The following is a 23,574-nucleotide window of genomic DNA, read 5'->3' as shown; positions in this document are numbered from 1 at the left end:
GCCACAAACTGGCCTAATGAGAAGCTTTGACCTCCTGGTTTGAGCAGTACTGGTTAGGGTAGTGTTTTCTGAAGCATGGGACAACTTTTACTTGAGATTTATTGTGGGTGACCTGTCTACTTTGATTACCAGATGTTGACTGATGCTTCCTTGGTTCCAATCCAGATTCATGAGTATTTCCTGGTATCCTGCTTCGTTCTCACTTTCCTCTTGCCTATTCGGAAATCTCCCAGCTCACTCCATTGCAGCCTTTCGTGGTAACTGTTCTGTAGGTTTCATTTTGTCCTCTTCAACACTCTTCCCTCCTCCCTTCAACTATCACCCCATTCCTAACCATCTTGCTGCTTTCATTTCTGTTTTTCCACCTCTACCTCCTTTCTTTTAATCTTTTTTGACCCAGCCTCTTGAACCTCAACTACAAACTTACAGTCTCTTCCTCTTCATCTGTTTTCTGCCTTTTACAACTTGTCCATTTTTCCCCCTCCCACACCCTTCTCAGGCTGGATCCTTTCCTCAGCAAGCCTTGTTTCTCAGTGGGAACTTTCCCTGCAGTTCCTTCCCTTAATGCTGTTATCATGTCAGTCTTATGTCTGTCCTCTAGGTTTTATACTCCTGTCTTTAGCCCCAGTGTCACCCTTTTACCTTGTAGCTCCATTCTTCCCTGCAGCTGTGTCAGGCAAGGGAAGCAAATGACTTTAAGAAAAATGTTAAGTAAATAATAGTGGATGTCATCATGCATGGATACGGCAAACACTGATGATAATCTTAATTGAATGTCTGAAATGGTAGAATACATGTTTTTAATTCTGGCTCATTAATTTATCACCTCTGTGACCTTGGGCCAGTTATTTCACTTGAATTTGAGCTTTCTCACCTAAAAAGGGAGATGATAGTGTCTGTCTCACAGAGTTAATGAATTAAGATGAGAGTGTATAAAAACTCTAATACATAGTTAGTATTTGCTAAATGGTAGCTACTATTGTACTGAAGATGACTTTGGCTTGAGTGATCTGGGCAGCTCTACCTTTGTCTTACTGTGTGATGACCTTGGGCAAAGAAACTAAATCTGAGCCTGAGTTTGGTTGGTTGGTTGTTTTAACATCTTTTTTGAGATATAATTGACATACCACAAAATACACCCATTTAAAATATACAGAGCAGTGTTGTTGTTTTTTCTTTCTTTCTTTCTTTTTTTTTTAAGTAAATTCACAGGGTTGTGCAACGTAGTCTTAATTTTTTAACATTTTTGTCGCCTCAGAAAGAAGCCCCATACCCAGCAGTCACCCCATTCCTCCTAAATTCCCACCTACTCCCTTCCCCCTGCCCTGCCCTTCCCTTAGTCTTAGGCAACCACTAATCTCCTTTCTGTTTATATGCATTTGCTTATTCTGGACACTTGATATAAATAGAGTCATAAAATATGTAATCTGTTATGATTGGCTTCTTTCACTTATAAGGTTTTCAAGTTCATTCATACTGTAGCATGTATCAGGAGTTCATTTCTTTTTATTGCTGTATTGGGTTGTTTCTACTTTCTGAAAGAAGTAAAATGGCATGGCGATATCTTCATTTAATTGTGAGGATTGTGGGTATGTTGATAAAGCATGTAGTATGTAGTAGCTCAATTAATGATCACTTTACCAAACAACTTAAATTACTGTATTCCCTTGACTTTCTCAGTCAACTAATCAATTACTTCTACAATATATATTCTCTTATTTTAGCTTTGGGACCACTAAAATTGGTGAGGAAAGTAAGGAACCCAAGTTGAATACACTCCAGTTTGCTGATACCTAACTTCAGTTGCACCTTCAAAGCTGCTAATCCTTATCATTTCTTTTCTGTGTCCATTAATCTTCATTTCTAACTTCTCCATTTTAACACGTAGTTGTGTCTCCTGATTTACTAAGAGAAGTCTCTTTACCCATGGAAGCTTTCTTATGGATCTCCTTCCTTATTGCACATGCTTTATTTCTGCACTTTGCTTTTTCCCTCTATCTTCTTTTTCTTATTTTGGCTGAGAGAAATGAATATATGTTTTTCTTTCTCAGAGCATTTTTTTCTGCTGTAATCCTAATCATATTCTCATCTGCGATTTAAATGTATTATTTCTTATTTTTTCATATTTTTTCACTTTCTCTCCCTGCTCTCACACATTGTTATATATTGGTGTCTGGATGGACACTACCTGTTAATCAAGATTCTAATACTCAGATTGTGCAAAACCAGGTAAGCAATACCTCTTGCAGAATTCGGCCTTAACAAGTGTTACTTATGTTTGAGTATGCCATATGTTATAATATAACTTTTAAAATATTGCTTACTTCATTGTAAAGCAGTAAGTCAAGGTCATTTGAGTTGAAATTTTTTGATTAGAATAGTGAAAACATTTTCCTTTTCATTGTCCTTTGTTAAGGTTAATTACATGTAATATTTTAGAAAGAGTATCCTTTTATTATTATTCCTGGAGACAAATCTGACCCACCCTTCAGGTAGTCTTCTCTCTGAACCACATTGATTGTAAAATGTGCTGATTTAGTATAATTGTCATTGGTTCCACATTCCTGTGTCCCTAAGCACCCTGTTGGAAAATCTTCCTTTTTACTCAATTCAGTTCTCTCCAGCTATAATTCAGTCATTTTCTGTTCTGTTGTCTATAGTAAGGATCCTGTGTGGCTGATCAACCTTTCAAGTTGGATTCAAGGACCTGGCAATTGGTTAGACCAGTGGTTCCTTTTTTAAAAACAATTTTTAAGGTATAATTTACATACTATAAAATTCATCTGTTTTAAGAGCACAGTTCTTTTAGTAACTTTAAAGAGTTTGCACTCAGCACCACAATCCAGTTTTAGAACATTTCCATCACCCAAAAAAATGCCTGTTTTGGAAAACATCAGTTCTTCTCCTAGTGTTGTTCTCTTATTCTCATACTATTACCACACTTGTCACACTAATGACACCAGATGGGTGTCCTACAGTTCAACTCAATTTTGACACTGGTGACCTGGAGAAAGCATCAGGTTCCATAGGTTAAGGACTTAGTCCCACAAGACGCCCCCCCCCCCTTCCCCTACTGATGCCAGTTGCAAATCCAGGTTATCTATCACCTGTGCTTCTGACTGACTATAAATTGTAAGTTCCCAAGTAATTTGTTAGAGTGGCTCACAGAACTCAAAGAAACATTTTACTAGCTAGATTACTGGTTTATTACAAAAGGATATAACTAAGGAACAGCCAAATGGAAGAGATGCATAGGGCAAGGTGTGTGGGAAGGGGCATGGAGCCTCTGTGCTCTCTGTGCTCTCCCCCAATCTTAATGTGTTCACCAACCTAGAAGCTCTCTGAACCCCATCCTTGTGGCTTTTAATGGAGGCTTTGTTACATGGGCACAGTTGACTAAATCATTGATGATTGAATTTCCAGCCCCTCTCTCCTCCCTAGAAGTCAGGGGTAGGGGTAGGGATGCGGGTGGACTGAAAGTTACAACCCTCTGATCACCTTGGTTGGTTATCTTGAGGTGGTTTCCAAAAGTCACTTAACATAACAAAAGACTTATAGCTCACAGCACTGGAAATTCCAAAGATTTAGGAACTTTTTTTAGAAGAGTTTGTGAAGGACTAGTATAATTTTTAATTTAAATATTTGACATAATTCAGTCATGAAGTTGTGTAGGCAAGAACTTTTCTTTGTGATAAGCTTTTAAGTTACTAATTCAGTCTTGTAGGTCTATTCAGATTTTTTATTTTTAAGTTTAGGTAATTTGTGTTTTTTTAGGGAATTTGTTCATTTTATCTAATTTGGCATAAAGTTGTTCGTAGTATTACTTTATAAACTTTTTAATTTACCTGAGGTTGATAGTTTTGTACCCCTTTTCATGTCTGACTTTAGTTATTTGTCTCCATTCTTTAACTGGTCAGCCTAGCTAAAGGTTTGTTAATTTTGTTGGTCTTTTCAAAGAACCAATTTTGGGTTTTGATTTTTATCTTTTCTATGGTATTGATTTTCCTTCTAATATTTACAGTTTCTTTCCTTCTGCTTGTTTTGGGTTTGGTTTGCTTTTTTTCTAATTTTTTAAGATGGAGCTGTAAACTTCCTAGGAGTTTTGATATATTTTTTTTTTATTAAAATTTTTTTAATGTTTATTTTTGAGAGAGAGAGAGAGCACAAGTGGAAGAAAGGGGGAGACAGAGAGTCTGAAGCAGGCTTCAGGCTCTGAGCTGTCAACACAGACCTGACTGGGCTTGAACTCACAAGCCGAGCTGTATGATCATGACCTCAGCTGAAGTCGGATGCTTACCTGACTGAGCCACCCAGGCGCCCCTGTTTTGTTTTTGTTTTCATTTAGCTTAGAATCTTGAGATGTTTGTCTTTGACCTGTAGGTTATTTAGAAGTGTCTCATTTAGGGGTGCCTGGGAGGCTCAGTCGGTTGAGCGTCCGACTTTGGCTCAGGTCATGATCTCGTGGTACGTGAGTTTGAGCCTCGCGTCGGGCTCTGTGCTGACAGCTCAGAGCCTGGAGCCTGTTTCGGATTCTGTGTCTTCCTCTCTCTCTGACCCTCCCCCGTACATGCTGTGTCTCTCTCTGTCTCAAAAATAAATAAACGTTAAAAAAAAAAATAAAAAAAAGTCTCATTTAATATCCAGACATTTATGGATTTCCCAAGTTTCTCTCTCTCTCTTTTTTTTCCTAATTCCATTGTGATTGAGGAATATTTTTTGTATTCTTCATATCATTTTTCCCACACTTTTATAAAAATTTATTTAACTAAGAAATCCAACATCATTATTTGAATTATAATCCATACCAGAATAATGAGTAAGATAAGTTATATACTTTTTAAAAAAATTTTTATTATTGAAGTATAGTTGACATATAGTATTCTATTAATTTCAGGTATACAACGTTGTGATTTAAAAATTCTATACGGGGTGCCTGGGTGGCTCAGTTGGTTAAGCATCCAACTTTGGCTCAGGTCATGATCTTGCGGTCCGTGAGTTCGAGCCCCACGTCGGGCTCTGTGCTGAAAGCTCAGAGTCCAGAGCCTGTTTCAGATTCTGTGTCTCCCTCTCTCTCTGACCCTCCCCCATTCATGCTCTGTCTTTCTCTGGCCCAAAAATAAATAAACATTAAAAAAATTAAAAAAAAAAATAAAAATTCTATACGTAACTCAGTGCTCACCGTGTTAAGTGTGGTCACCATCTTTCACTATACAACATTATTACAGTGTTATTGACTATTTTCCCTATGCTGCATTTTTTAATTTCTGTGACTTACTTCTTTTATAACTGGAAGTCTGTACTTCTCAGTCCTCTTTACCTATTGTGCCCATCCCCCCTTCCCTTTCCCTTTGGCATCCATCACTTTGTTCTCTGTATTCATGAGTCTGTTTCTTGTTTCTGTTTCTCTGAGATTCCACATACAATGAAATCATATAGTATTTGTCTTTGACTTATTTCACCTTGTATAACACACTCTAGATCCATCCATGTTGTCACAAATGACAAGATCTTACTCTTTTTATGGCTGAGTAATATTCCATTTTGTATATATGCCACATCTTCTTTATCCTAGGTTACTTCCATATCTTGGTTACTGTAAATAATGCAGCAATAAAAACAGGGGTGCATATGTCTTTTCAGGTTAGTGTTTTCATTTTGAGGGGGGTAAATACCCAGTAATGGAATTACTGGATCCTATGGTATTTCTGTTTAAATTTTTTGAGGAACGTCCATCCTCTTTTCCACAGTGGGTGCACCGATTTACATTTCTATCAGTAGTGTGCAAGAGTTCCCTTTTCCCCACATCCTTGCTCATACTGGTTATTTCTTATCATCTTTTTTTTTTTTTTATAATGTTTGTTTATTTTTGAGTGTGGGTGTGGGTGAGAGAGAGAGCCTGTACGCATGGGCTCGCAAGAGCAAGTGGGGGGGGGGACGGGTAAAGTGAGAGGGGGACAGAGGATCCTAAGGGCCTCCACACTGGCCCCAGAGAGCCTGATGCAGGGCTCAAACTTGTGAACCATGAGATCATGACCTGAGTTGAAGTCAGAAGCTTAACTGACTGAGCCACCCAGGTGCCCCTCTTGTCTTTTTGATACTGGCCTTTTCTGACTGGTATGAGATACCTCATTGTGGGTTTTTTTTTTAATTTTTTTTTCAATGTTTTTTTTTTTTTTTTTTTTTTTTTTTTTTTTGGGACAGAGAGAGACAGAGCATGAATGGGGGAGGGGCAGAGAGAGAGGGAGACACAGAATCGGAAACAGGCTCCAGGCTCCAAGCCATCAGCCCAGAGCCTGACGCGGGGCTCGAACTCACGGACCGCGAGATCGTGACCTGGCTGAAGTCGGACGCTTAACCGACTGCGTCACCCAGGCGCCCCTGTGGTTTTGATTTTCATTTCAATTTTTTAAATTTGAGATTTGTTTTATGGACCTAGCATATGATGTATCAAAAAGAATGTTCTGTGCATGCTTGAGAAGAATGTGAATTCTGCTGTTGCTGGGTAGAGCCTTCCACATATGTTGGTAAGGTCAAGTTGGTCAATAGTGTTGTTTAAATTCAGTATTCTTCCTGATTTCCTGTTTACTTGTTCTCTTGTTTAATTGCCTATTTCTTCCTTCATTTCTTTCATTTTTTGCTTACCTTATTTTGGGTTATTTTGTTAGGTGAATATGTTTACATTTACTCTATCTTCCTGTTAAATTGATGCTTTTAATATTATAAAATAACCCTCTTTGGAAAAAAAATAGCCCTCTTTGTCTCAAGCAACTTTTTTTTTTTTTTTTTCACTGAAGTCTGTTTTGTCAGATATTTTTTGAGCTACTCCAGTTCTGATGTTATTGTTTGCATGTTATATCTTTTTCCATCCTTTTAATATATTTGTGCCTTTGAATCTAAAATGTATCTTGTAGATGGCATATATTTGGGTATTGCTTTTTTATCCATGTAACAGATACGTCTTTTTAATGAACTCTTTAATCCTTTCCTGTTTCATATTATTTTTGAAATAGTTGGGTTTGCATCTCCCATTTTGCTTTTCAGTTTTTGTATACCTCATGTATTTTTTTTGTTTCTCTTTTATCACCTTTGTGTTTTCTTTTTAGCATTTAAATTTTATAACTTTTTAAAATTATACTTTCCTTTTTTTTCCCAATCCTTTTTTAAAAAATACTCATAATTTACATCCGGGTTAGCATATAGTGCAATAATGATTTTATACCTTTCTTAGCGTTTGTTTTAGGGATTACAGCATACCTTAGAATTTATCACCGTCTACTTCAGATTAATACTAATGATGCTCAGTATATAATAAGTTCACTTATGTAATAAAGTAGACAATACAGTGTTTTGATTATTGCTTTAAACAATATATGTCTTTTATGTTTTTATTATTTTTTAACAATGTATGTCTTTCAAGGTTTTTTTTAATGTTTATTTTTGAGAGACAGAATGTGTGTGGGGGAGGAGCAGAGAGAGAAGGAGACACGATTGGAGGCAAACTCCAGGCTCTGAGCTGTCACCATAGAACCTGACATGGGGCTTGGGCTCAGGAGCTGTGAGATCATAACCTGAGCCAAAGTTGGACACTTAACTGAGCCACCCAGGTGCCCCAACAATGTATGTCTTTTAAAGAAGAGAAGAAAAGAGTAAAATATTTATAATCTTTTGTAAATGTATTTTACACATTGTGTTTACCATTTCTGATCTCTGTTTCTTCTTGTGGATTTGAGTTACCTTCTGGCGTCGTCATTTCCTTCCTCCAGTGTAGCTTCATTCCCTTTTTCCTTTTTGTGTTATTATTGTCAGAGATGCTACATCTTTTTATGTTATAAGCCTAATAATACAATTTTATAATTGTTTTATACAGTTACTTTTTAAATCAATATAGTAAAACATTTATTTTTAATGTATTTATAGCCATTTTTCCTTTACTTGTAATCATCTGTGCCAGAGTTTATTTTTCATATGGATTCTGAATTACTATCTGTTATCACTTCCTTTCATCCTGAATAACTTCCTTTAGTATTTGGCTTACATCTATATCTTTCAAAGAATACATGTAAGTATTAGTGAGCCCCTCTCCCATCTTTTCAGTTGGAGACTCATATGCCTTATCTTACACACTGGTATTAGTTGAGTGAGGATTGAGAAAGGTTGGCAGGAGATGAGGCTGGAGGGGGGAAGTATGTAGGGGTCAATTCCTGGAGTATCTTATGTTCTAAGCTATGGAACTTGAACCTTATAGCTGTGGGGAGCAACTATTGGAAGATTTTATGTAGAATTCTTACGTCATACTTGAGCCTTGAGGAAAGGACTTTGCAAAGACTGGATTCTGAATGCTTGTTTAGAGATGGCAGTGACAAACCGTGGGCTGTAAGAGGAAAGTAAATCTGCCTTTTTCTCTGGAATTCCTTCTTTGTTCTTTTGAGAAATTAAATGCTGTTTATATCCAAGTAGCTACTTCCTTGCAGTCATAAAATATTTATGGATTTGTGACAGAGTAATATAGTTTGAAGAGTAGGGACCATGGGAGCAGTCTGTGAAGTTTGTGAAACAACAGTTTGAGAACCATTGTTACAGGATGAACAGATTGCTTACCTTTTGTGTATATGGAATGGAGTGTATATTGAAACATAGAAACATCTTGTGGGATCTGACCTTTTTTTTTTCTTCTCTCTCTTTTTATTCTTAAAGCTGGGTATACCTAAGCTGTATCTTTTTAGTAGTTTTTCTATGACAGGGAAGTGTTTGATCTTTTTTTTATTTGGTGCACACACACACACACACTATATGTTTTATATAGTACTTGTTAGGAAAAATTAAAGAGCAGAAAGTTTATTCATTCTAGGTTTTTGCTACCAGTTCTTTCCAGAAGTATAAAATGAAAGGAAAAATAAATCCCCTTCTCCAGTCTTCTCAGATTCTATTCTAAACTATCCTTGTGATTGTCAACTTGTCAATTTGTTTTCACCTTTGAATAACTTGTGCAGGAGACGACCTTGTTTCTGGACTACTCTCACTTATTGCCTGCAGTAGGTTTTAGGAATGCAGGAGCTCTTTTTCTCCTTACTCATAAAGTCAATAAACTATATTTTTCAAGAGTCGAATATACTGTTTTCATTTAACTGATGGAAGTTAGAATTGAAACTACAAGGAAACTTATCTGTTTAGTCTTGAGCTTATAATTTCCCAAAGAATAAGGGCCACAGTTTTGCCCAGCACCAATCACATAGCAAGGAGTTTAGCCATATAATTATGTCACAGGCTTTCTTAAATACTAGCATGCAAAAATAACATTTTTACCTATCACATTCAATACTTCGATAATATCTTGACTAATATTGGTGGGGATGCAGGAAATTGGTCCCATTATACTGTTTTATTTCTCTGTAGCACTTTCTGAAATAATTCTGTTTATTTGTTTACATGTTTATGGTCTGTCTCTCTCTATATTGGAATGCAAGCTTGTAGAGAGTAAGAACCATATCTGTCTGTTATTTATTGTCATCTCCCCATTACCTAATAGTAATGCTTTGCATATATGGTGGACACTCAAATAATTGCTGGATTAATAATGGATTCTGATTAGGTGTATCTGGAATGGGATGCTGGTACCTATATTTTTAAAGACAAGCATCTCCACTTATTTTGAAGTGCATTCCTAAGGTTGAGAAACACTGCCTATATCTTCGTTCTCTTATGTGCAGTAATGTGTATGAAGTACAGAAGATTTATATGTACCTTTACTAAAAGATCACTGTTAGAGGCATCCTTCACTCTTGAAATTGGAAACCTGTGACTGAGTTCCCTAGAAGGAAGAGTTTAGTTTAGAACTGTTTTCCAAGTATTGTTTGCAGGTAAGACTCAGAATGGACAGTTGCTTTCCATCATCAAACAATTAAGTTTAGAGGAGGATGAGAAGATAGAGCTAAAATGAAATTTATTCCTTTTTTTAAAAGCACGAAAAGAAGGGGCACTTGGGTGGCTCAGTCAGTTAAGCATCTGACTTTTGGTTTTGGTGCAGGTCATGATCTCATGGTTTGTGAGATCAAGCCCTGCCTCAGGCTCTGCCATGTCAGCACAGAGCCTGCTTGGGATTCTCTCTCTCCCTCTCTCTCTGCCCTTCCCCTGCTTGTGTGTGCATGTGCGAGCACGCTCTCTTTCAAAATAAATAAACATTAAAAAACGGCAAGGACACTCTTCCTAGATGATTTTCCTTTAAAAAAGTGATTCCCAGTAGGAGGGGTAGGTGTATTATACAATGACTAGAGACATTTTTGATATAACTGGGCAGGGGGAAAGGATAATACTGGCATATATTGGATAGAGGTCAGGGTACTGCTAAATGTCCAACAATGAACAGGACATCCAGTCCTAACAATGAATCGTTTGTTCTGAAATGTCAACGTTGCAGAGGTTGAGAAGCTGTTCTTTAAACAGGCTGCTTGGAGAAAACATTGGTAGTTACCTTGGAGTTTGGCAGTTAGGGAGCCCGTGGAGCTTGCATGTGCGTACATCCACACATACACACCAGGTTTTGGCCCTGGGCAAAACTGAGTATCTTGTGTAGAAAAATCTATAGGTGTGGGCTTGACTTTTATATACTTAGGAGTTTGATTGTAACTAACCTTGTGCTAGTTTGGGAGGTCCCTAAGACCACTATCAGCTTCAGTAATTTGCTAGGAGGACTCCAAGAACTCAGCAAAGCTTTTATATTCATGGTTATGATTTATTACAGTCAAAGGATATAGATTAAAACCAGGAATGGGTAAAGGCACACAGACCAGAGTCTAGGTGAATTCCAGATATGATCTTCTAGTTGTTCTCTCCCAGTGGAGTCATGTGGGCAGTGCTTATTTCCCCCAGCAACAATGTCTGACAACCTACATGGAGTATTAGCAATTGGGAGTGTTGCCACCCTGTCTGAGCCTTAGGGTCCAGGCTTTTTACTGGGGGTCAGTCACATAGTCTTCAGTCCCTTAAGAGGTCAGGCTGATACTGCATGGCCTAAATCCTTCACCATAAATCACATTATTAGACTATTTGTTGTGGCCCATGTTCTCCAGGTAAACAGAGACACTTTTGCCAAACAGGACATTCCAAGGGCTTAGAGGTTACCTTCTAGAAGCTGGGGAAAGGCCAAATCTTTTTTTGCAAGGTGAAGCCTTTACTGCACACTTTGGGCCTGCTGTTTTTTTCTTTCTTTGGAAATAGCTATCCGAGTGATTCTTAGGGGGCTAGTTTAGGATGTTCTGTTATTGATCAGTAGTTTATACCTAGATCTTATATCTTAGAGACCTGTTGGTACATATAAATCTGTGCTTCTCAAAGTGTGCTTCGTGGACCTCTGGGAGTCCCTGAGATCAAAACTGTTCTCATAGTAACAGTAAAATATCATGTGCCCCTTTTACTTTGTTAACATTTGAACTAATGGTACAAAAGTCATGGTGAGTAAAACTGCTGATAACTGTTTTAGGAATCTCACCAGTGGCACCATTCTGTCTAGTCGTCTGTATCCTTTACTGTCATGCACTCAGAGTTTACCAAAACAAAACAAAAACCGCCCATTTCCCTTAAGAATGTTTTTAAGTATAATTTAATTTTATTATGCTTGAATCTTGAACATCTGTATGGTAAAATGGGTATGTACTGCACAGGAAAAGCACTTTGGGGATGGACTTGCCAGCTGAACTAGGCATTTTCTATGAAATAAATCCCTTTTTACTTGAAAGAGGAATTGACAGACTGGTTATTCAGAGTTGGATATTTGGCAAATATTTTCTTGAAAAGGAACAAAGGAGACGTCATTTCGAGGAAAGCAGTTGTCAATATTTGTTACTATTAATAAAATTTGAGTTTTCCAGAAAGAAATCAGATGTTGAGAGAATCTGTATTGTTCACCTTGAGTTTAGCAGCTTCACAGTACTTAAAAGACTTCTGATAATGTTAGTAATGATTTTAATAAGGGTAACTTTTTGATATTGTAGATAATGAAATGTGTCAAGGGTTGGAAGACCTGAATAACTCCATGAACTAGTATTTTCTTATGGACTGATTTGTGATGTTATAAAAACACTCATGGGTCAAAGATATATTCAGAGTGTATGGATTTCATGTGAAAAGTATGAAAAGTTTGTGGATAATAGTTTTATATTTCACATTGCAACTAGCCTTTAATAGATCCTACTTGACAAGTTTTGATGTAAAATCAAAGGAAGATACCCATAATTATCTGAAAAGGCTTTTAAAATATGCTAACATTTTCTGTCTAGTTATGAGTACAGATTTTCTTCATATTACTTGAATCAGGATAATTTATCATGGATTGAACACAGAGCATATATGAGACTACAGCTATTTTCTATGAAGCTAGACATTAAAGTGATTTGTAAAAATGTAAAACAGTGCCACTCTTCCTACTGATTTTTAAAACTTACTTTCATACAGTTATTTGTATTGATTTGTAATGTATTAAGTGAATTCAAATAAATATTTAAACAATTTCTCAGTTTTAATTTTGAGTATAGGAGACATCAACATAAATAGCTTTCACAGACAAAACTCTTTAGGTTCATCAGTAATTTAAAAGTGTGAAGGAGTGTTGAGGCCAAAATTTTTTGAACACATGACTTCCTGAGATTCATCCCATAGATATTGTCGAACCTAAGTTTGTGTCTATTGTGGGGTTAGGCTACCACAGGCTAGCAGGTTTAAATTCCTTGGGCTTTGGCAGAAAGTTCTGGCTTTTTACTTTTACCTGATTATATTTTTAATGTGCAAAATACATAGAATTTATCATGGTTACATTCTGATTTCATATGGCTAGAAAAGTATTATTTCTAGATCAGATGAGTGGAGAATTCTATCTGGAAGAATGACAAAAAGAATTGCAGGAAATGGTAAATAAATTATTTTCTAGAAGTTTCTAGGCAAATGATTATAGAAAAAGCATTGTATGAGAGTCTCAGAGAAACAGGATAAGATTGAGCAAGCACTTTACATATAAGAGATTGCATGCTCATGAAAAGGGGTTATGATAGAATCATTTTAATTATCGACATGCACTATAGCTTTATCTAACCATAAAGAAATAATAGGTCATCTGTTTCTGTAAACACTGAAAATAAGCTCTGTGGGTTGAGTGAATTGTTGGTGGGTTACTATGGAATTTATTTCAGGCAACATTTGGGAGAACCTTACTGAAAGTAATTTAGAAGAAAAGAGACTTTCCATGGATTTTTTTTTTTTAATCTGTACATTAATCAGGAATACTTTGATTTAAAATCCTGGTCTGGTTAAACCTTTGTAGAGGGTTAGTTTGGCTTGTTTAGGTAAGACTTTGAGAAATATCTGTGAAGTCCGTGAATAAGTGCAATGTGGTGTGCAAAGCTGTAGAAGATTCAGAAGAAATCAGGAAGGAAAATTTGTCAGGGGTCAAGTTAAAAACTTATAGGCAGTGGTTCCCCCCCCTAGATATTAATAAACTTAATAAGTTTATTATTATAAAGTATAATAAAGTATTAATATAAAGTATTAATTATAAGGTATATAAAATATAAAAAAGTATATACTTTTTTATATGTAGTACTTTTATTTAGTTCATCGTGGGTTTATGACCCCTAATCATTTCTTAGCAGGGATTAAGAACTAGAGTATTAGGAAAAGATCATAATTTGTTTTTTTCTCAAGTCCTAGTAGAAATAATACTAACATCGATATTTGTATACTTGGATGTTTTTCACTAGTTAAATGTGAGGAAATTCTGTTTTTTAAAAAAATCTTGCCTTGGGGGCTCCTGGTTGGCTCAGTCGGTTGTGTCCAACTCTTGATTTTGGCTCAGTTCATAATATGGTTGGTCACAGGATCAAGCTCCACATTAGGCTCTGCTTGAGATTCTCTCCCCCCTGCACCGTCTCCCTCTGCCCCTACCCTACAGCGCACTCGCTGTCTCTCTCTCTCTCAAAAAAGCAAAACAGAAACAAACAAACAAACAAAACCCCCCCACGTTTCACCTTGGAACAAAGATTTTTTTTCTGAAGCACCTGGGTGGCTCAGTTGGTTAAGCATCTGACTTAATTTTGGCTCAGGTCATGATCTCACAGTTTTGTTAGTTTGAGCCTGCGTCAGGCTCTGTGCTGGTAGTACGGAGCCTATGTGGGATTCTCTCTCTGCTTCCCCACACTTGCACTGTCTCTGTTTCTCTTGAAATAAAAAAAAAGGGGGGGGGAATAGATTTTTTCTAATTACTGGTGTACTTTTTGGAAACATTTAAGGAGGTACTGTTATAAATTTCATGTTTTTTTTTCTTTTATACTCTCTACTTTCTCATTTTAGATTTATATTTTTTATTCTAACTGAATAGTGACAAGAGATTTTTAGAGGCACAGGTCTTTATAAATTTTGTGTGTGTGCAATAGAATCCATCAATACTATTTTCTTCCCTCAGGTGTTAAAAAAAATTCTTATTCTAAAATTAATCAAACAAAAATACATATTATCCTAAACTATAAATTATTTATTTATGTAAAAACAAAACATTATTTATATTTTTTATTGTGGTAAAATATACATATATAAAATTTATCATTTAAACCATTTTAAGGTGTACAATTCATTGACATTAAATACATTCACATTGTGCAGCCGTCATTACCATCTAGCTCCTCCGCAACTTTTTAATCTTCACAAAATGAAACTCCATACACATTGAATGTTAACTTTTCATTCACTTTATCCCCCAACCCCTGAACAAAATGAGGTTTGTCAGAAAATCCCCCGTCCTTGTATCTGCATAAATAAGAACACTGGAAGGGTACAACAGGAAACCAAGAAAAGTGATTATAGAGGCAGGAAGGTGGGAGGGCAGTGGTGGGAATGAGCTTTCTCAATTTTTGCCCTTTTGTATGTGTGTGGGTTATATATTTTGAGAGAGAGAGCAAACACAAGCAGGGGGTGGGCAGACAGAGAAGGAGAGAGAATCCCAAGTGTTGGCAGTGTGGAGCCCAATGTAGGGCTTGATCTCACAAACTGCAGGATCATGACCTGAGCGGAAATCACTAGTCGGATCCTTAACCGACTAAGCCATGCAGTTGCCACTCAATTTATGCTCTTTTTTTTTTTTTAATTTATTTTTTATTTATTTATTTATTTATTTATTTTTTTTCAACATTTATTTATTTTTGGGACAGAGAGAGACAGAGCATGAACGGGGGAGGGGCAGAGAGAGAGGGAGACACAGAATTGGAAACAGGCTCCAGGCTCCGAGCCATCAGCCCAGAGCCCGACGCGGGGCTCGAACTCACGGACCGCGAGATCGTGACCTGGCTGAAGTCGGACGCTTAACCGACTGCGCCACCCAGGCGCCCCAATTTATGCTCTTTTAATACAGTTCTGATTATTTAAAAAGATGTGACTCTATTGCTCAATGAAAATAAAATGATAATTGCAGAAGGAAAAAAAATGCCCTATCCTTTTGTGATTGACTTATTTTACTTAATGTCTTCAAGGTTTATCCATGTTGTGGAATATGTCAAAATATCTTTACTTTTTTTAAAAAAAAATGTTTATTTTTGAGAGAGTGAGAGCGAGAGAGAGAGAGAGAGAGAGAGAGAGAGTGGGGGAGAGCCAGAGAGAGAGGGAGACACAGAATCCAAAGCAGGCTCCAGGCTCTGAGCTGTCAGCACAGAGCCCAAGATGCGGCTCGAACTTACGAACCGTGAGATCATGACCTGAGCCAAAGTTGGACGCTTAACCCACTGAACCACTCAGGCACCCCAAAATAGCTTTACTTTTTAAGGCTGAATAATATTTCAGCGTATGTATGTGCCACATTTTGTGTGTCTGTTTAATCCATCTGTGGACACTTGGGTTATTTCCTAAGTGTCCTTTTGGCTTTTGGTGAATAATGACCTAGTACATATCAATATGTTTCAGTTCCTGCTTTCAGTTCTTTTGGGTATATCTGTAAAACTATAATTGTTGGATCGTATGGTAATTCTGTGTTTAATTTTTGAGGAAATACCGTACTGTAATCTGTGCATTAATGGCTGTACCATTTTACATTCTCACCAACAATGCATGAGAGTTTCACTTTCTCTGCATCCTTGGCAACATTTGTTATTTTCTTTTTTCTTTTTTCCTGTAATTTCCATTCTAATGTGTATGAAGTGGTATTTTGTGGTTTTCATTTGCATTTCCCTACTAGTGATATTGAGCATCTTTTCATGTGCTTATTGCCATTTGCCCATTATTTAATTGGGCTGTTACTGTTTTTGAACTGTCGGAGTTCTTTATATATTCTGGATATTAACTTCTTATCAGATACATGATTTGCAGATATGTTCTGTCTTTCAGTAGGTTTCTTTTTCACTCCATTGCTAGTGAAAATTTTACTATTTCCTGCACAAAATATTAAATTTTGATTAAGTTCAGTTTATTTTTTCTTTTGTTACCTGTGCTTTTGTCATAGCCAAATCCATTGTCATGAAGTTTTTCCCCTGTTTTCTTCTAAGGATTTTTTCATAATTTTAGCTCTTGTGTATAAGTCTTTGATCCATTTTGAATTAAATTTTGTATATGGTGTGAGGTAAGGGTCCAACTTCATTCTTTTGTTTATGGTTATGCAGTTTTCCCAACACCACTTGTTGAAAAGACTGTCCTTTCCTTCACTGAATGGTCTTGGCACCCTTGTTAGAATCATTTGATCATATATGTATGGGAAGGTTTATTTCCGGGCTCTGTTCTTTTGGTCTGCATGCCTGTCTTAATGGCCGGTTCCACACTGTTTTGATTACTGTGGCTTTTGTAAAAAGTTATGAAATCAGGACATGTGAAACTTCTAAAAAAATTTTTTTTTGAGATTGTTCTAGCTATTCAGAGTCCCTTGAGATTCCATATGGAGTCTAGGATGGATTTTTTTTTTAAAGATTTATGGACTTATTTATTTTATTTTTGAAAGAGGCAGAGAGAGAGGGAGAGAGAAATCCCAAGTAGGCTCCACACTGTCAACTGCAGAGCCTGACACAGGGCTGGAACCCAGGAACCTTAAGATTGTGACCTGAGCTGAAATCAAGAGTCAGACACTTCACTGACTGAACCACCCAGGCGCCCTAGGATGGATTTTTTTTTTTAATCTATAAAAAACATTGTTGGGATTTTGATAGGGATTATATTCAGTATATTATTTTGAATTATATTGAATCTGTAGATTTCTCTATGTAAATTTTAACAAAATTAAGTCTTCCAATTCATGAACACAGATTATGTTTCTATTTATTTGTGTTGTCTTTAATTTCTTTCAGCAATGTTAAAGTAGTTTTCAGTGTACAGATCTTTTGCCTCCTTGGTTAAATTTATTCCCAAGTATTTCATTCTTTTTGATGCTGTTGTAAATGGAATTATTTTCTTAATTTCCTTTTTGGGTTGTTGTTATTGTATTAAAAGACAACTAATTTTTGTATGTTGATATTGCATCCTGCAACCTTGCTGCATTCACTTACTAGTTCTAATATATATAGGGTGTGTGTGTAATCGGGTTTTTCTATTTGTAAAGTCATGTTGTCTGTGAACAGGGCTAATTTTACTACTTCTTCCTTTCCAGTTTGGATGCCTTTTCTTTTTTCGTGTGTATTACTTTTAACTGATGGAGAAATTAAGTGGGATATGATATTAGTTGATTTAGAAACCTTTTTATCCAAAGACCTACTATGGAAAATATATCTTGAAAGTTTTCTGTTTTGTTCCATTGGAAAGCTTGGGGGTTTTATTTACAGAGTGATAAAGACTGCCTACATTGCAAAGAAAATAGATTATAGATTTAAAACGGGGTTTGTTTTGTTTTTGTTTTGCTATCTCAGAAAGCCTAATCACATAGGCAGTTAATCTTCCAGTCCCTGACTTTTTGCACATTTTTTGTGTTTTCTGCTTGCTTTTAAAGGTAACTAATTAGTATCTAATTAGCATCTAATTGTTCTTTGGAGTTTTTGTTGTTAAAGATATTTGTGTAAGAGATGCCTAAAACTGACATTATAGATATATAAAATGTAAGGTCATTAAAAGCACATTGTACACTGGAAATGAACTTTAATCATGTAGGTAAAATCTTAGATGAGAGAACTGAGGCCTAGAGACAATGTTAGCGTTACACAAGATTGTAGTGTTAATTATCAGAGCCAGGACTAAAACCTTTTTACTAATTTTTCTCTTATTCTGTCTATCTGAACCATTGATTACTGCAATAGCCTGTAACTATCTTTCTGGACTTTAGACTCATCCTTTAATTTATTCTGGCTACTGAATCCAGAGCATAATATTTCTAACATATGAATATGATTAGTCGTATCAGTGTGTCAGTTTTTCATTTACTAGCCATTATCTTCGGGATAATATTAGCATTAAATAACAGCTAAGTCCCTTACATGTGTTGTCTGATTTAATTCCTTAAATTTTTTTTTAATGTTTATTTATTTTTGAGAGAGAGAGAGAGAGACAGAGTGTGAGTGGGGGAGGGTCAGAGAGAGAGGGAGACACAGAATCCGAAGCAGGCTCCAGGCTCCAAGCTGTCAGCACAGAGCCTGATGCAGGGCTGGAACTCACAGACTGCAAGATCATGACCTGAGCCAAAGTTGGATGCTTAACTGACTGAGCCACCCAGGCGCCCCTGATTGAATTCTTTAAATAGGCCTTGCTGTTAATTATCCCAGATTTATAGATGAGGAAGCTGAGACCTGGGCCTAAATGCAGGATTGTCTGATTTCAAACTTTATGTTCCTAGGCACTATATTATGCTACTTAAGTAGGGTATTCAAGACACCTCATATTATGATTCTTACACACTTTTCTAGTGTTTGGTTGACATTTTTAACTGTAAGTTCCTTGAGGGTAGAGATCATGTCCCAGACCAAGTAGTTGCATAATATATAGTAGGTACTAGGTAAGAGTTGAGTAGATTTTAAGCAATGAGTGACTAGAACAGGAGAGTGAAAACAGCCTAGTGTGGAAAGACATGAATATTACATTGGAAGGAAAAGATTGCTCTGATTGGCCATATGCATCAAGTTCAGTCTTTGGGTTAAAGCAAAATAGTGAGAGGTAATAGAATGAGGGAAATGAAACCCAGGGAGATGATTAAAAATAGCAATTATTTGTTCTTGATACAATTAATTATATTCTTGGATGGTAAGAATTTGAAAATGAATTCTCTAATTTAATGTTTTCAGGTCTTGTGTGGTTAAGAAAGGAAGTGCCTGAAAACTAGAGACAAGGAAAGGTTACTACATTTTTCAAAAGGGGTAAGAAGATTATAAACCTTGATGTGGCTCTCAAGTGAGATTCTAGAATAAATTATTTAAAGAGTTACTTGTTTTCAGGACAGGTGAAGCACTAATCATTAAGAATTAGCCTAAATTCATTGAGCCTAACTCTTTGTGTATGAAGCTTGCTATCTTAAATGGAATGCGAGAGATTTAAGGCATACTCCTCAAATTTGCTGATAGCACAGATATGGGAGGGATAATGAATTAGCCAGGGTGGGCTAGATTTTGCTGTAGTAATAATGCCTAAATCTCAGTAGCTTAAAAATAAGAGATTTATTTTTTTATGTTTGTTTGTTTATTTATTTATTTATTTATTTATTTATTTATTTTTTTTAACGTTTTATTTATTTTTGAGACAGGGAGAGACAGAGCATGAACAGGGAAGGGTCAGAGAGAGGGAGACACAGAATCTGAAACAGGCTCCAAGCTCTGAGCTGTCAGCACAGAGCCCGACACGGGGCTTGAACTCAAGGACCGCGAGATCATGACCTGAGCCGAAGTCGCCGCTTAACCGACTGAGCCACCCAGGCGCCCCTTTTGTTTATTTATTTTTGAGAGAGAGAGAGAGAGAGAGAGTTGGGGGCCAGGGGCAGAGAGAGAGGGAGACAGAGAATCCTAAGCAGGCTCTGTGCCATCAGCGCAGAGCCCGATACGGGGCTCAGTCCCATGAACCATGAGATCATGACTTAAGCCGAAATTAAGAATTGGACACTTAAACCCACTGAGCCACCCAGTGCCCCCAAAATTAGAGATTTATTTATTGCTTGTATAACATGTCCATTCTCAGGTCAGCAGAGTACTCTGCTTTGTGTTGTCCTCATTCAGAAACCTGGTCTGGAGTTTTTAACTTGTGGAACATCAACTTGTATTTGTGGTAGGATAAAGGGAACCTGATGAATTACTTATCAACCCTCAAAGTCTTCTGTCATATCACTTCAACTCATATTTAATTGATCATAGCAAGTTATATGACCACATCCAACTTGGGTGTAATTCTGCCATAACTTGGAAGGAAGAGACCCAGAAATATTGCTAATATCAATATCAACTAAGACGAATAAAGATATATGATGACATATTAAGCTAAGAAGATTGATTTTTGATAGGCTGATGTGATCAGCTGAATCAAAGAGAAATTGAATAGGGAGAAGTGTAAGATCCTGTGTTTCCATCCAAAAATTAATTCCAATAACATATTGTTGATGGAAGGTGGGATGTGGTGAGGTACATCTTACTGGCTTATCAACACATGTGACAGAAAGAAGCGTAGTCATTGGTGCAAGGGAAATGACAAGGAGGCCTCAATTCTGACTATTCCACACCTGAATTATCACATTTCTGGCTATAGATGCATGTTCAGAGGGGAGGTACACTTGAAATTGAGTATATGAAATGAATAAGGCAAATAGGAATGTATAGCTGGGAAAATTATCCTAGACAGGAGAATGGGAGGCATCATGACTTCCTCATATATTTGGAGGTGTGCTGTGTAGAAGCAGGAATGAATTTATCATATGTCAGACTAAGAACTAGTGGGTGAAAACTGTAGGAAGTGATTTCAGTTCACTGTAAAGAAGAATTATCCTGATTTAGAGGTGGCCTACAATACTTCTTCCTGGAGATAATCAAACATCAGATTGATTCCCCTGAATTTCTGTGATGCTAAATGAAGAATACCTGTCAATATACCAAGAACTTTCATAAACACTTTAATACAATGAGTGTGCAAACATTTAGGTAATTATTACTAAAAGTGAGATTTAGGGGCACCTGGGTGGCTTAGTCGGTTAAGCGTCCAACTTTGGCTCAGGTCACGATCTCACGGTTCGTGGGTTCAAGCCCCGCGTCGGGCTCTGGGCTGATGGCTCAGAGCCTGGAGCCTGCTTCCGATTCTGTGTCTTCCTCTCTCTCTGCCCCTCCCCCGTTCATGCTCTGTCTCTCTCTGTCCCAAAAATAAATAAACGTTAAAAAAAATTAAATAAAAGTGAGATTTAATGAATTAGTGAACTAGTAAAACACATCTTTATACCTACTGTATACTGGAACTATACTAGGAATTTTGTGAATTTTTTTTCTAAATCTTACTTTAGTCTCATAGATGAGGAAGCTGATTCAGAGATTGTTACTTGCCCAGGTTTATTGCTGACTAGTGGATCAAGTAAGGATTTTAACCAAGATCTCTTTGATTCCCAAGACTGCTTTTTCTACCATCCCACTACAATAGATACATTGTTTTGCATACCTACCTTATTGGTGCCTTGGGTAACAGTACCACCTTACTTTTGGATTCCATCTCTCCATCTTTCTGTACCTCACCACATAGTTCTAATGGGACTGCCCAGAGTTTTCTACTACTTGGTCACCCCCCACCTCCCTTCCCATAGGCCAGTCAGAATTCCCTGGGAGTTTTTAACTAAAACCAGGGAAGAGAATCATCCTCCTGTGGTGATAGATGCAGAAAGATGCTGTACTTGAGAGCTGTCCATATTTGCCACTCTTTGAAGGAAGCTGGACTGCATTGAGAGAAAATGATACCTATTGTCTGACAAATGTCTTGGCTGCGTGAATGTGTGGTTCCAGTTGTTCCTGATGCCCATCTGCAATCCTTTCCTTGCCATGATTAGTTATTCCACCCTTCTCCTATTTGAGACCTCCCTAGTAGCATTCAAAAAATTTCCCTTTTTGCAGTAGCAGAAAGAATTGATTAGGGCCTTGAACAGTCCTGGTTACTTTTGACAGATGAGAGGTGGCTGTGGGGGCTATGTGCTGGGGAAACTCTCTGATAGGGAAGAAATTAACCACTGAAGAAGACTGTCATTTCAGCGGCTCTTGAACATGCAGGGTTTCTTTGTGTGTGTGTGTGTGTGTATGTTGGGGAAAAGTGGAGTTGTCAGCAGTGGTGATTTTTCAGAATTAATTTGTTAAAAGCCACTGGATCCATTTAACCAAATGCAGCCTGTGGTATACTGAAATCTTAGGACAGGCAGAGCTCTTCTGGTTGAATAGTGTTTGGAGCCCTGGCCTCCTCTTCCTACCTCTTTTCTGTCCCCTTCTTGGCTACTGCTACCTGAGACATCTTGATATGATCTAGAAGGATTTTTTTTTTTTTCTTCCTTCCAAAGTCTGCCCTTCCATAGGTTCTTAAAGACCAGAGATATAGCAGCTACTCTGGGGATTGGTGGAGGAAAGAAAGAAAATGATAGGGAAAGAAAATGATAGAGAAGGAAAATGATAGGGATATGTTTATTAAGTACTTAAAGTGTAGTGAGTACTTTATATGAATTTTTTTTTAAATTTTTTTTTTCAACATTTATTTATTTTTGGGACAGAGAGAGACAGAGCATGAACGGGGGAGGGGCAGAGAGAGAGGGAGACACAGAATCGGAAACAGGCTCCAGGCTCTGAGCCATCAGCCCAGAGCCCGACGTGGGGCTCGAACTCACGGACTGCGAGATCGTGACCTGGCTGAAGTCGGACGCTTAACCGACTGCGCCACCCAGGCGCCCCTGAATTTGACGTAAGTGGTATTCTTATTGCAGTTATGGGGATTCAGGCTCAAAAGAGATTAAATGACTTTACCAAGGTCACAGGGCTAATCCCAGATCTGTTCTAAGTCTAAAATTTGACCATTTCATCTAACTACTAGAGAATAGCTGCGCAGTTGTTCATGTATGTAAGCCAAAGATCAGAGTTAGTTGCATCTGACTTAATCTAACAAAAGACAAAGGCAGGGCAAAGGTTAGGAGCAGGAACAAGAGGAAAATGGTTCTATAAAGGACTAAAAAGAAAAGAAACATGAAAATGATGATAGTCAATAGTAATAGCTAACTGGATTATGCTCAGTGATACCCAGAAAGAGTATCTCTATCACACTTCTATACAAAATGCTGTTATCAGCCAGACAGCCAAAGTTGTAAGACCTACATCTTTGCCTTAAAAAATGAATGATTCTCAAAAGATAAGAATTTTTCTCTATTTCAAAATTAATAGGAACAAACTTTTTTCTTTTCCCAAATGAAATGAATAGATATGTGTGGAGTTTCTGAAGGTTGATGACCTTGGTATTACAAACTGAAAAGCAGCTCTCTATAAGCATTAAGTAGAGTAGAGGGTAAGGAAAGGACATTGTTTTATTTCTTCCTTCCTTTTTTTTTTTTTAAGTCTCTCTCAGGCAGTTTACACGGATAAGCAGACAACCCTGAAAGAAACTAGTACTCAGTTCTAAAACTTGCATTACCTTAATATTCAAACAAACAACAAA

General features: G+C 37.1%; 1 protein-coding gene across 4 annotated transcripts in view; it reads left to right on the top strand.

Moving 5' to 3' along the window:
* The window catches only part of ANKRD28 (ankyrin repeat domain 28), a 200,668-nt gene that overhangs the window by 13,596 nt on the left and 163,498 nt on the right, over positions 1-23,574 (top strand). The window lies entirely within an intron of this gene.

Source organism: Prionailurus bengalensis, chromosome C2 (genome assembly GCF_016509475.1).
Source record: "Prionailurus bengalensis isolate Pbe53 chromosome C2, Fcat_Pben_1.1_paternal_pri, whole genome shotgun sequence".
NCBI lineage: Eukaryota > Metazoa > Chordata > Mammalia > Carnivora > Felidae > Prionailurus > Prionailurus bengalensis.
This window is presented reverse-complemented; position numbering and strand designations above follow the sequence as displayed.